The 13,519-nt window shown below is 50.4% G+C and overlaps 1 protein-coding gene across 3 annotated transcripts in view; it reads right to left on the bottom strand.

Moving 5' to 3' along the window:
- Positions 1–10,995, bottom strand: part of LOC140392126 (solute carrier organic anion transporter family member 2B1-like) — a 110,118-nt gene extending 99,123 nt beyond the window's left edge. For 2 of the 3 annotated variants that reach the window (XM_072477448.1, XM_072477450.1), the window contains exon 1: positions 10,921–10,995. The gene's annotated coding sequence lies outside the window, so the exon portion shown is untranslated. The remainder of the gene's footprint in view (positions 1–10,920) is intronic. The other variant, XM_072477449.1, reaches the window with a different exon arrangement.
- Positions 10,996–13,519: the final 2,524 nt, after the last annotated feature.

The following is a 13,519-nucleotide window of genomic DNA, read 5'->3' as shown; positions in this document are numbered from 1 at the left end:
TGACATTGCCACTCTGCCACCATGTTCCCCCATGGCTGATGTTTCCCTTTCTTCGTCCAAATATGCCAACAGCAAGAATAACAATCAATGGGAGCATAATGTAATGAAACATCGCGAGATGCCAAGATCAGTTCTGGAGCTCAACACACCCACCCTGCTCATATCCCACATACCTACCCCCTCTGAAGAGGAGTCATATTGGACTTGAAACACTGACCCTGTTTCTCTCTCCACAGATGCTGGCAAACCAGTTGGGTTTTCCCATCATTTTCTATTATTAGTGTCCACCACCATCCGTTTGAGCTGCTCGCAGAAAAATACTTTTCACTGTACCTCGGTACAGTGTCGGGCAGCACGGTAGCACAAGTGGATAGCACTGTGGCTTCACAGCGCCAGGGTCCCAGGTTCGATTCCCTGCTGGGTCACTGTCTGTGAGGAGTCTGCACGTTCTCCCCGTGCCTGCGTGGGTTTCCCCTGGGTGCTCCGGTTTCCTCCCACAGTCCAAAGACGTGCAGGTTAGGTGGATTGGCCATGATAAATTGCCCTTCGTGTCCAAAACGGTTAGGAAGGGTTATTGGGTTACGGGGATAGGGTGGAAGTGAGGGCTTAAGTGGGTCGGTGCAGACTCGATGGGCCGAATGGCCTCCTTCTGCACTGTGTGTTCTATGTTCTATGTTCTACACGTGACAATAAAACACATCCATCTTCCCCTGACCTTTCACTGGAACGAACAGGAAAGATCGGCAGTTTATATAACCGAAAGCCAATTTGTTAGCCTCTGTGTAAAAGCAAAATATCGCAGATGCTGGGGACCGGAAATAAAAATGGAAAATGCAGGAGAAGCTCAGCAGGTCCGGCGGAGAGAGGGAGAGAGCGACAGGGCTAATGTTTTGAGTGGGTGTGAATCCAGAATATTGGGTCTCTGGAGAGCAGCAACATGGACTCGAAACTTCTGTGTCTCTCTCCAAATTTGCTGCCAGACTTGCTGGGTTTATCCAGCACTTTCTGTTTTTATTTTATACTGCTGGTGTCTGTGTTTTCTCAGCTGTGAATGTCAACACCTGAGTATAAGTCTGGAGAAAAAAATACGTTCCCTCGGCAACGGAGTTGGCTGTGGATCGAAGAAGAGATGTTTCGCAAGCTGAGAAAATTTTCAGACATGCTCCCTGAACTATCGGATTCGTATCCTTAGGATTGTAGACAGCCCCTTGTTACTCAAAATAATCGAGACACTTCGGACACCATCAAATTACTTTGATTCAGCGCCCTCGTTCCTCCTGCTGAGTTTGTAGCAATGTGTCACAGCATGTTCCCGACACGTGCAGGCATGTAATTTATATGGCCACATAGGACACCTCTGCGATATGTTGGAGACAAGATTGCAAACAAAGAAAACATTCAGCGCCTCAGTGCATTCCAAAACCTTTCACAGGCAATGACGTACTTTTGAAGTGTAGTCCCTGTTGCAATGTGGGACATGCAGTAGCCGATTTGAGCGCAACAATGTGATATTGACAAGATAAATTTGATTTTGGTGATGTTGGTTGAGGAATTATTTTAAGCAAGCACACTGGGGAGGGACTCATAGAATCACAGAATTTGCACTACAGAAGAAGGCCATTTGGCCCATCGAGTCTGCACCAGCCCTTGGAGAGAGCACCCTACCCAAGCCCACACCTCCACCCTATCCCCATAACCCAGGAAACCCCATCTAACCTTTTGGATACTAAGGGGCAATTTAGCACGGCCAATCCACCTAACCCGCGCATCTTTGGACTGTGGGAGGAAACTGGAGCACCCGGAGGAAACCCACGCAGGCAAGGGGAGAACGTGCAGACTCCGCACAGTCACCCGAGGCCGGAATTGAAGCCGGGTCCCTGGAGCTGTGAGGCAGCAGTGCTAACCACCGTGCCACCGTGTCGCCTTGCCACCATGCCGCCCACCGGATCTCGGTCGCTGAAGGCATGGCCACCAATGGTGGGAAAATGGGGATGGACAAGAGGCCAGAATTGATGGAGCACATGGATCTCAGAGGGGTTATGGGGCTGGGGGCGGCTACAGAGCAGGAAGTGGGGCCAGGCTATGGAGGGATTTGAAAACAAGGATGAGAATTATAATGTAAACATGGAGACAGTTTGAGGCAGCTTGTTTCACCTGGTATGCAGGGAACACGCAGAGAAATTGATGAGTTCCTTTTTTCCTCTTGTTTTCTTCAACCTCTTTCACTTCTTGTTCTTGTTCATTGTTTTTCTTGACCCCCCCCCCCCCCCCCCCCCTCCAGCCTCCGTCTCACCCATTACAATGAGGATTTTGCCAATGGGGATGCAAGGTGAGCCCATCTCAGAATGTGATAAGAACATAAGAACTAGGAGCAGGAGTAGGCCATCTAGCCCCTCGAGCCTGCTCCACCATTCAATGAGATCATGGCTGATCTTTTGTGGACTCAGCTCCACTTTCCGGCCAGAACACCATAACCCTTAATCCCTTTATTCTTCAAAAAACTATCTATCCTTATCTTAAAAACATTTAATGAAGGAGCCTCTACTGCTTCACTGGGCAAGGAATTCCATAGATTCACAACCCTTTGAGTGAAGAAGTTCCTCCTAAACTCAGTCCTAAATCTACTTCCCCTTATTTTGAGGCTATGCCCCCTAGTTCTGCTTTCACCCGCCAGTGGAAACAACCTGCCCACATCTATCCTATCTATTCCCTTCCTAATCTTATATGTTTCTATAAGATCCCCCCTCATCCTTCTAAATTCCAACGAGTACAGTCCCAGTCTACTCAACCTCTCCTCGTAATCCAACCCCTTCAGCTCTGGGATTAACCTAGTGAATCTCCTCTGCACACCCTCCAGTGCCATTGTGACATTGGATCTATTAACAACACATGGACTAAGGGCTTTGATAGAGGGTTTCCATTGTTACTACAAAGGTTGTGATAGTTCATACACCATAGCAAGCTCCTGCATCACCTCCGTATTTTTATTTATTTGTTGTTGGGATGTGTGTGGGTGTCACTGGCAAGGCCAGCATTTGTTGCCCATTCCTAGTTGCCCTTGAGAAGGGGCTGGTGCGTGTACGGACCCTCCCTGTTGATTCCCTTAGTTCCTATTTCCAGGTTTAATTAACGATCTAATAAAGGAGCCTCAAAGCAAGAGCAATCTTACCATGACAGAATTTTGCATTCAGTCTGAGGGTGAGACATGTGGATCTAAAACTAGTGTCTGAAACTTAAATATGGCATTTTCAAGGGTATGAAGACAGAGTCGGCTACGGTGAAATAGGAAAATAGGGTAAAAGGTAAGACAGGGAAGAAGCAGTGGTAGACATTTAAGGAGATATTTCACAACTTTCACAAAAATACCTTCTATTGAAAATGATAGACTCTCCAAGAAGGATGCAACACCCATGGGTGACTCAGGATGGTATCAAATTTAAAGAAAAAGCTAACAATACTGTATCGTTTAGTTGCAGGTCAGAAGATTGGGAAGTCTTTGGAAACCATCAAAGGGTGACTAAATTTTTGAAAAATAAAGGCAGAAAAATGCGAGATATTCAGAAATGACTGTAAACATTTCGACAAACTGATAGAATGAAAAAGAGGAGCTAAAGTAAGTGTTGGTTCTTTAGAGAGAGAGACTAGAGAATCAATAACAGGAAACAAGGAAATGGCAGAGACTTTGGATCGCTATTTTGTGTCTGTGTTCACAACAGAAGATCCAAAACGCAAGCCTAGAATAGTAAAAAATCAAGAGGCAAAAGGGAGGAGGGCCTGTTAAAAAATTCAGTGATGGTAATGCCATTAAATATCAAGGGGTGATGATTAGATCCTGTCATGTAGGAGATGGTCATTGCCTGGCACTTGTGTGGCGTGAACGTAACTTGCCACTTGCAGCCCAAGCCTGGATATTGCCCAGATCTTGCTGCATTTGGACACGGACTGCTTCCTTATCTGAGGAGTTGTGAATGGTGCTGAACATTGTGCAGTTATCTGCAAACATCCCCACTTCTGACCTTATGCTGGAAGGAAGGTCGTTGATGAAGCAGCTGAAGATGGTTGGGCCTAGGACACTACCCTGAGGAACTCCTGCAGTGATGTCCTGGAGCTGAGATGATTGACCTCCAACCACCACAGCCATCTTCCTTTGTGCCGGGTATGACTCCATCCAGCGGAGAGTTTTCCCCCTGGCTCCTATTGACTCCAATTTAGCTGGGGCTCCTTGATATTGCCTTGATGCCAAGGGCAGTCACTCTCACCTTGCCTCTGGCATTCAGCTCTTCTGTCCATGTTTGAACCAAGGCTGTAATGAGGTCAGGAGCTGAGTGACCCTGGCGGAACCCAAACTGAGTGTCCGTGAGCAGATTATTGCTGAGTAAGTGCCGCTTGATGGCACTGTTGATGACTTCTTGCAGCACTTTGCTGATAATGGAGAGTAGATGGATAGGGCGGTAATTGGATTTTTAAAAATGTGTTCATGGGACAGCATTTACCAACATTGCTGTGGGTCCGGAGTCGCATGTAGGCCAGACCGGGTAAGGACGGCAGATTTCCTTCCCTAAAGGGAGATTAGTGAACCAGATGGTTATAGGGGCTGGTTTAACACACTGGGCTAAATCGCTGGCTTTTAAAGCAGACCAATGCAGGCCAGCAGCACGGTTCAATTCCCGTACCAGCCTCCCCGAACAGGTGCCGGAATGTTGCGACTAGGGGCTTTTCACAGTAACTTCATTGAAGCCTACTTGTGACAATAAGCGATTTTCATTTTCATTTCAGATGGGGTTTTACAACAATTGACAATAGATTCATTGTCTTTCATTAGACTTTTAATTCCAGATTTTTATTGAATTCAAATATCATCATCTGCAGTAGCGGGAATTGAACCTGGGTCCCCAGAGCATTACCCTGGGGTTCTGGTTTACTAGCCCAGTGACAATACCACTACACCGCCACCTCCATTGGATTTGTCCTGTTTCTTGTGTGGATGGTAGATACCAATGTTCTGGTTATACTGGAACAGGTTGTCTTGGGGTGTGGAAAGTTCTGGAGCACAAGTCTTCAGTACTATTGCTGCAATATTGTCAGGGCCCATGGCGGTTGCAGTATCCAGTGCCTTCAGCTGTTTCTTGATACCACTGGGCTGAAGACTGACATCTGTGATGCTGGGGACCTCCGGAGGAGACCGAGATGGGTCATCCATTCAGCTCTTCTGGCTGAAGATTGTTGCGAATGCCTCAGCCTAGCCTTTTGCACATATGTGCTGGGCTCCTCCATCATTGAGGATGGGGATATTTGGGGAGCCGCCTCCTCCAGTGAGTTGTTTAATTGTCCACCACCATTCACGGTTGGATGTGGCAGGACTGCAGAGCTTAGATCTGATGTGTTGGTTGTGGAATCGCTTGGCTCCGTCTACTACTTGCTGCTAGTGCTGTTTGTCACACAAGTAGTCCTGTGTTGTAGCTTCACCAAGTTGACACATCATTTTTCGGTCTGCCTGATGTTGCTCTTGGCATGTCCCCCTGCACTCTTCTTTGAACCAGGGTTGATCTCCTATCTTGGTGGTAGTAGAGTGGGGGATATGCCGGGCCATGAGGTCTCCATAAGGCCCTGAGAGGGAAGATGGGACCTTGGTTTTGTGTTTCGCTGCAGGACTATCTCACTCTGTCAGTACTACACTGGGAATTTCAGCCTGGAGTGGGACTTGAACCCACAACCTTCTGACTTAGCAGCACGAGTGCTACCAACCAAGCCACGTTGGTCCAGGCACGAATAGGGATGACAGATTTCCTTCCCTGAAGGAGCATTGGCGAACCAGTGGTGTTTGAATTGAATGACATTCCAACAGTTTTGTGGTCACCCTTACTCACTATTAGTTTATTCCCAAGTTATTTTCAGCTGAATGTGAATGTCATGGTGGGAATTGGACTCAGGATATTGAGAACAGCTGCGGGATTTGCAGTTAGCTGTGTTCAGAGTCTCCAATCTGGGGCGTCATTCTCCGACCCCCCCGCCAGGTTGGAGAATGGCCGTTGGCCGCCGTGAATCCCGCCCCCGCCCCCGCCGAAGTCTCCGCTCCCGGAGATTGGGCGGGGGCGGGAATCCGGCCGCGCCGGTTGGCGGGACCCCCCGCTGGATTCTCCGGCCCGGATGGGCCGAAGTCCCGCCCAGGAATTGCCTGTCCCGCCGGCGTAAACCAAACCTGGTATATACCGGCGGGACCAGGCGGCGTGGGCGGGCTCCGGGGTCCTGGGGGGGGGGGGCGCGGGGCGATCTGACCCCGGGGGGTGTCCCCACGGTGGCCTGGCCCGCGATCGGGGCCCACCGATCCGCGGGCGGGCCTGTGCCGTGGGGGCACTCTTTCCCTTCCGCCTCCGCCACGGTCTCCACCATGGCGGAGGCGGAAGTGACTCTCCCCACTGCGCATGCGCGGGAAACTGACAGCGGCCGCTGACGCTCCCGCGCATGCGCCGCATTTCCGCGCCAGCTGGCGGGGCAACAAACGCCATTTCCGCCAGCTGGCGGGGCGGAAATCCCTCCGGCGTCGGCCTAGCCCCTCAATGTTGGGGCTAGGCCGCCAAAGAGGCGGAGACTTCCGCACCTTTTTGCCGGCGCGATGCCCGTCTGATTTGCGCCGGCTTTGGCGCCAGTCGGCGGGCATCCCGCCGTTGGGGGAGAATTTCGCCCCTGATTCCAGGGGCGTCATTCTCCGACCCCCCGCCGGGTCGGAGAATGGCCGTTGGCCGCCGTGAATCCCGCCCCCGCCCCCGCCGAAGCCTCCGCTCCCGGAGATTGGGCGGGGGCGGGAATCCGGCCGCGCTGGTTGGCGGGACCCCCCGCTGGATTCTCCGGCCCGGATGGGCCGAAGTCCCGCCCAGGAATTGCCTGTCCCGCCGGCGTAAATCAAACCTGGTATTTACCGGCGGGACCAGGCGGCGTGGGCGGGCTCCGGGGTCCTGGGGGGGGGGGCGCGGGGCGATCTGACCCCGGGGGGTGCCCCCACGGTGGCCTGGCCCGCGATCGGGGCCCACCGATCCGCGGGCGGGCCTGTGCCGTGGGGGCACTCTTTCCCTTCCGCCTCCGCCACGGTCTCCACCATGGCGGAGGCGGAAGTGACTCTCCCCACTGCGCATGCGCTGGGAAACTGACAGCGGCCGCTGACGCTCCCGCGCATGCGCCGCATTTCCGCGCCAGCTGGCGGGGCAACAAACGCCATTTACGCCAGCTGGCGGGGCGGAAATCCCTCCGGCGTCGGCCTAGCCCCTCAATGTTGGGGCTAGGCCGCCAAAGATGCGGAGCATTCCGCACCTTTTTGCCGGCGCGATGCCCGTCTGATTTGTGCTGGCTTTGGCGCCAGTCGGCGGGCATCCCGAATTTCGCCCCTGGTGTTGATTTAAACAATGGACCGATTACAGTTCACAGCTTCACACATACATTAATCATAAAAAATGCATGTAACGTGCTAGCTCGCTATTATTTTAACATTAAATAGTCTGTAATCCCTTTTTCTTCACAACATTGGCCCATGGCATCACTTTGCCAAGGGGAGGTAGGGCCTCAATCTAATGTCCCACCTGAGAGACGCATATGTAGGCATTAACTGGGCAGCATGGTAGCACAAGTGGATAGCACTGTGGCTTCACAGCGCCAGGGTCCCAGGTTCGATTCCCGACTTGGGTCACTGTCTGTGCAGAGTCTGCACGTTCTCCCCGTGTCTGCGTGGGTTTCCTCCGGGTGCTCCGGTTTCCTCCCGCAAATCCCGAAAGACGTGCTTGTTAGGTGAATTGGATATTCTGAATTCTCCCTCCGTGTACCCGAACAGGCACCGGAATGTGCGGCCCGGGCACCCTGGGGTGGGGAGGAGGTTGCCAGACGTGGCCGGTCGCCGGGCCTGGGCACAGGCGGCAGATGTGGTGAGCGCCTTGGGCAACACCGCGAGGAATGGCCAGCATGGCCTCCTCAGTGCGGCCAGGGTGAGTAGGCAGCACTGCGCTCGTAGCACCAACTCCCATCCCACACACCCATTCCCCCCCACCAGGAATGCGGCCGAATCCTTATCCTGCTCCATATGCCGGCCCCCATACCGATCGTGTTCCACCTGGCGCCCTGGCCACTGAAGCCACCAGCTACCCACCCCTTAAGACCATGAGACATAGGAGCGGAAGTAAGGCCATTCGGCTCATCGAGTCCGCTCCACCATTCAATCATGGCTGATTTCAATTCCAATTACCCACTCTCTCTCCATAGCCCTTAATTCCTCGATAAAGCAAGAATTTATCAACTTCTGTCTTAAAGACACTCAACGTCCCGGCCTCCACCGCCCTCTGTGGCAATGAATTCCAGACCCACCACTCTCTGGCTGAAGAAATTTCTCCTCATCTCTGTTCTAAAGTGACTCCCTTTTATTCTAAGGCTGTGCCCCCGGGCCCTAGTCTCCCCTGCTAATGGAAACAACTTCCCTACGTCTACCCTATCTAAGCCATTCATTATCTTGTAAGTTTCTATTAGATCTCCCCTCAACCTCCTAAACTCCAATGAATATAATCCCAGGATCCTCAGACGTTCATCGTGTGTTAGGCCGACCATTCCTGGGATCATCCGTGTGAATCTCCGCTGCACCCGCTCCAGTGCCAGTATGTCCTTCCTGAGATGTGGGGCCCAAAATTGCTCACAGTATTCTAAATGGGGCCTAACTAGTGCTTTATAAAGCTTCAGAAGTACATCCCTGCTTTTATATTCCAAGCCTCTTGAGATAAATGACAACATTGCATTTGCTTTCTTAATTACGGACTCAACCTTCAAGTTTACCTTTAGAGAATCCTGGACTAGGACTCTCAAGTCCCTTTGCACTTCAGCATTATGAATTTTGTCACCGTTTAGAAAATATTCCATGCCTCTATTCTTTTTTCCAAAGTGCAAGACCTCGCACTTGCCCACGTTGAATTTCATCAGCCAATTATCTTAAATCTGCGCTCCCTGGTTATCAATCCTGCCACCAATGAAAACAGTCTCTCCTCTGTCCAGATCACTCATGATTTTGAATCAAACCACCTCTGAAGAACAACCCCAGCTTCATCAGTCTATCAGTCTAACTGATGTCTCCCACCTCTGGAACCTTTCTCGTGAATCTTTTCTGTGCTTTCTCTAATGCCTTCACTCTCTGGTGCCCAGAACTGGACGCATGCTCCATTTGAGGTTGAACTAATGTTTTATGCAAGCTTGTTCTGACCTCCTTGTTCCTGAGTCCGCAGCATGGGCTGACACTCCAGTGCAGTGCCAAGGAAGTACTGCACTGTCACAGGTGCCATCTCTCAGTTGAGATATCAAACCGTGACACCCTTTCGCCTGTCCGATGGATATGAAATATTCCACTACCATATTTCGAAGAAGAGCAGGATGGGATTTCCCCCCCCCCCCCCCCCTCCCCCCAGTGTTCTGGCCTATATGGGTAGCATGGTAGCACAGTGGTTAAGACTGTCTCTTCACAGTGCCAGGGACTCAGGTTCGATTCCCCGCTGGGTCACTGGCTGTGCGGAGTCTGCACATTCTCCCCGTGTCTGCGTGGGTTTCCTCCGGGCGCTCCGGTTTCCTCCCACAAGTCCCGAAAGACAGGCTAGTTAGGTGAATTGGACATTCTGAATTCTCCCTCCGTGTACCCGAACAGGCACCGGAATGTGGCGACTAGGGGCTTTTCACTGTAACTTCATTGAAGTGTTAATGTAAGCCTACTTGTGACACTAATAAAGATTATTATTATTCACCTCTTGTGGGTTTATCTCAATGCTGTTTGAGGGAGCTCGCAGTGAGCACGTTAGCTGTTCCTTATCGACATTATAACAGTTCAAAGATGTTTAGCACAGTGGGATAAGCAGCTGGCTTGTGATGCAGAACCATGCCAGCAGCGTGAGTTCAATTCCCGCACCGGCCTCCCCGAACAGGTGCCAGAATATGGCGACTAGGGGCTTTTCACAGTAACTTCATTGAAGCCTACTTGTGGCAATGAGTGATTGTTATTTGGTGGACTGGTCCTGCCAAATTGCCCCTTATTATTGGGGTTACAGGGATAGGAAGGGGTGGCGAGCCTCGATAGGATGCTCTTTTTCTGAGGGTCGGTGCAGACTTGATGGGCCGAATGGCCTCCTTCTGCCCTGTCAGGATTCTGTAACAGTGACTACACTCCAAAAGCACTCATTACATGAAATACAAATGTTGTTAAATAAATGAATAGAATTGTCCTCTTCCCAATTGGAAACTCTTGTACCTTGGGTCACAGTTTCATTGGAACCCATACAAAAGCCCCGAAAACAATATTTGACAGGTCTAACATGGGGGGAAAAAACTTTGAAGGAAATAAAGTTTACCTTCTCCGAAGTTGAAAACGGGTTTGGCAGCAAAACGACTGTGTGGCATTTCCTGAATATGCTGTACACTGATAGCATGAGCTTATCTTGTAAAACTAAAAGAAAAACTCCCCCAAACTTATGCAAGTTCTTTTGTTTTAAGGATTATTTGTTTTTTAAAAAAAAATAAATATCAAAAACTGCTCCCGCAGAAAGGCAGGCGTCAGATGCAGAAGAGGGAGATTGAGTCGAGTTGTGTTGCACAGTTTGAAGTTGGGGAGAGAGGGACTGCTAAATGGGGATGCTCCCAGTGTAGAATTAAACAAGGTGCAGTTCTCTGTCTTGGTAGAGGGCTTGTCAAAGGGGTTTAGACAGTGCTTCAAGGGCAAATCGCCTCGCTCCTCAAAACAGATCAAGAAATCCACTCGCTAAAGGAAAGTGAAAGACTTGGATACTGAGATGTCACAATTCAGATGTGAGCACCTTCGCCTCCCCCACTTGCTGCAATCTGCCTCCTTGTCTTGCACTTTAGAAAGTTGTGTACCGAACTGACAAAAGCGCTCAAAAATAAGTTTTTACTCACGGTTCCCAGCTTTCACTTGAAACTTGTTCGCTTGTGGACACGCGAGAGGAACTCCCGAGTGTGTTTGTAAATCTCCAGGAGGAGGGCCAGGGTGTGTTCAGCAAACTCCTCCACTCAGAGGACAGGAGGCAAGGTTTAAAAAAACAACTCGGAGAGATTGTGGGGGTTTGTCTCGCAGAGTTAATTCAAAATTGTGCACAGATGTTAGGTATTGGGATTCTGCAGCACACAAGGGGGCCACTCGGTCCATTCCAGTTCTGCTGGCCCTTTCATGGAGAGCAATCCATTTTCTCTTCATCTTTCATGGGGTATAATAATAATAGTCGCTGATTGTCACACGTAGGCTTCAATGAAGTTACTGTGAAAAGCCCCTAGTCGCCACATTACGGTGCCTGTTCGGGGAGGCTGGCACAGGAATTGAACCTGCGCTGCTGGCCTTGTTCTGCATTATAAGCCAGTTGTTTAGCCCACTGTGCTAAACCAGCCCCTGTCAGGAGGTGAGTTATGGGCCTCCCTGGCTAGACTAGCATTTGTTGCCCATCACTAATTGCCCCTGAGAAGAACATAGAACATTGAACATACAGTGCAGAAGGAGGCCATTCGGCCCATCGAGTCTGCACCAACCCACTTAAGCCCTCACTTCACATAACCCAATAACCCCTCCTAACCTTTTTGGTCACTAAGGGCAATTTATCATGGCTAATCCACCTAACCTGCACGTCTTTGGACTGTGGGAGGAAACCGGAGCACCCGGAGGAAACCCACGCACACAAGGGGAGGATGTGCAGACTCCGCACAGACAGTGACCCAGCGGGGAATCGAACCTGGGACACTGGTGCTGTGAAGCCACAGTGCTAGCCACTTGTGCTACCGCGCTGCCCTCCCGTGCTGCACGGTGGTGGTGAGTTGCCTTCTTGAACCACTGCAGTCCATCTGGTGTACGTGCACCCACTGTGCAGTTGGGGAGGGAGTTCCAGGATTTTGTCCCAGCGACAGTGAAGGAACGGCCGATATATTTCCAAGTCAGGATGGTGAGTGACTTGGAGGGGAACCTCCAGGTGGTGGGGTTCCCAGGTATCTGCTGCTCTTGTCCTTTCAGATGGCAGTGGTCATGGGTTTGGAAGGTGTTGACTAAAGAACTGCAGTGCATCCTGTAGATGATATGTCACAGTCACATAGGGTCAAGGAGGCTCATGAGGTTAGAATTAGATGGACACAGAGATCTTGAAGAATTGTCCGGCTTAAGGAGGTTGCAGAGGTGCTGAGGGGTGAGACCATGAAAGAATTTGGAAGCGAGGATAAGAACTTCAGAAATGAATACCAGCAACGTTTATGTAACATGCCTTCACAATTCAACCATTATACAGTGAATGATAGAACCCTCAAGAGTATTGAAAGTCAGAGAGATCTAGGAGTACAGGTCCATAGGTCACTGAAAGGGGCAACACAGGTGGAGAAGGTAGTCAAGAAGGCATACGGCATGCTTGCCTTCATTGGCCGGGGCATTGAGTATAAGAATTGGCAAGTCATGTTGCAGCTGTATAGAACCGTAGTTAGACCACACTTGGAGTATAGTGTTCAATTCTGGTTGCCACACTACAAGAAGGATGTGGAGGCTTTAGAGAGGGTGCAGAAGAGATTTACCAGGCTGTTGCCTGATATGGAGGGCATTAGCTATGAGGAGCGGTTGAATAAATTCGGTTTGTTCTCACGGAACGAAGGAGGTTGAGGGGCGACCTGATAGAGGTCTACAAAATTATGAGGGGCATAGACAGAGTGGATAGTCAGAGGCTTTTCCCCAGGGTAGAGGGGTCAATTACTAGGGGGCATAGGTTTAAGGAGAGAGGGGCAAGGTTTAGAGTAGATGTACGAGGCAAGTTTTTTACACAGAGGGTAGTGGGTGCCTGGAACTCGCTCCCGGAGGAGGTGGTGGAAGCAGGGACGATAGTGACATTTAAGGGGCATCTTGACAAATACATGAATTCGGATGGGAATAGAGGGATACGGACCCAGGAAGTGTAGAAGATTGTAGTTTAGTCGGGCAGCATGGTCGGCACGGGCTTGGAGGGCCGAAGGGCCTGTTCCTGTGCTGTATATTTCTTTGTTCTTTGTTCTTTGACCCAATATCATTCAGATGAGTTTCCAGTGTACCGTCTCCAATGCCCAATAATCTTGCCTGAGATATGATGCCCAAATTGGTTGCTCTTCAAGCTCCACTTCTCCCATCATCCTACCGATCTGGACGATATGATTTGTCACCCCTTGACCTTAAAGGTATACCATTGCTGAATCCCCTACTATCAACATCCTGGAGGTTACCATTGACCAGAAACTAAATGGAACTGGCCATATAAATACTGTGGCTACCAAAGCAGGTCAGAATTCTGTGGTGAATAACCTCTTGATTGCCCAAAGCCTGCCACCATCTACAATCAGGATGTGATGTAATACTCACCCTTTTGAATCGATAGTAGCAGCTCCAACAACACTCAAAATGTTTGACACCACACAGGACAAAGTAGCCCAATTGATTGGCACCTAATCCACAAACATTCACTCCTTGCACTAGTGTTGCGCAGTGGCAGCCATGTGGACCATC

Source organism: Scyliorhinus torazame, chromosome 15, assembly GCF_047496885.1.
Source record: "Scyliorhinus torazame isolate Kashiwa2021f chromosome 15, sScyTor2.1, whole genome shotgun sequence".
NCBI classification, from domain to species: domain Eukaryota; kingdom Metazoa; phylum Chordata; class Chondrichthyes; order Carcharhiniformes; family Scyliorhinidae; genus Scyliorhinus; species Scyliorhinus torazame.
Note: the sequence above shows the minus strand (reverse complement) of the source record. Positions and strands in the feature narration are given on the sequence as shown.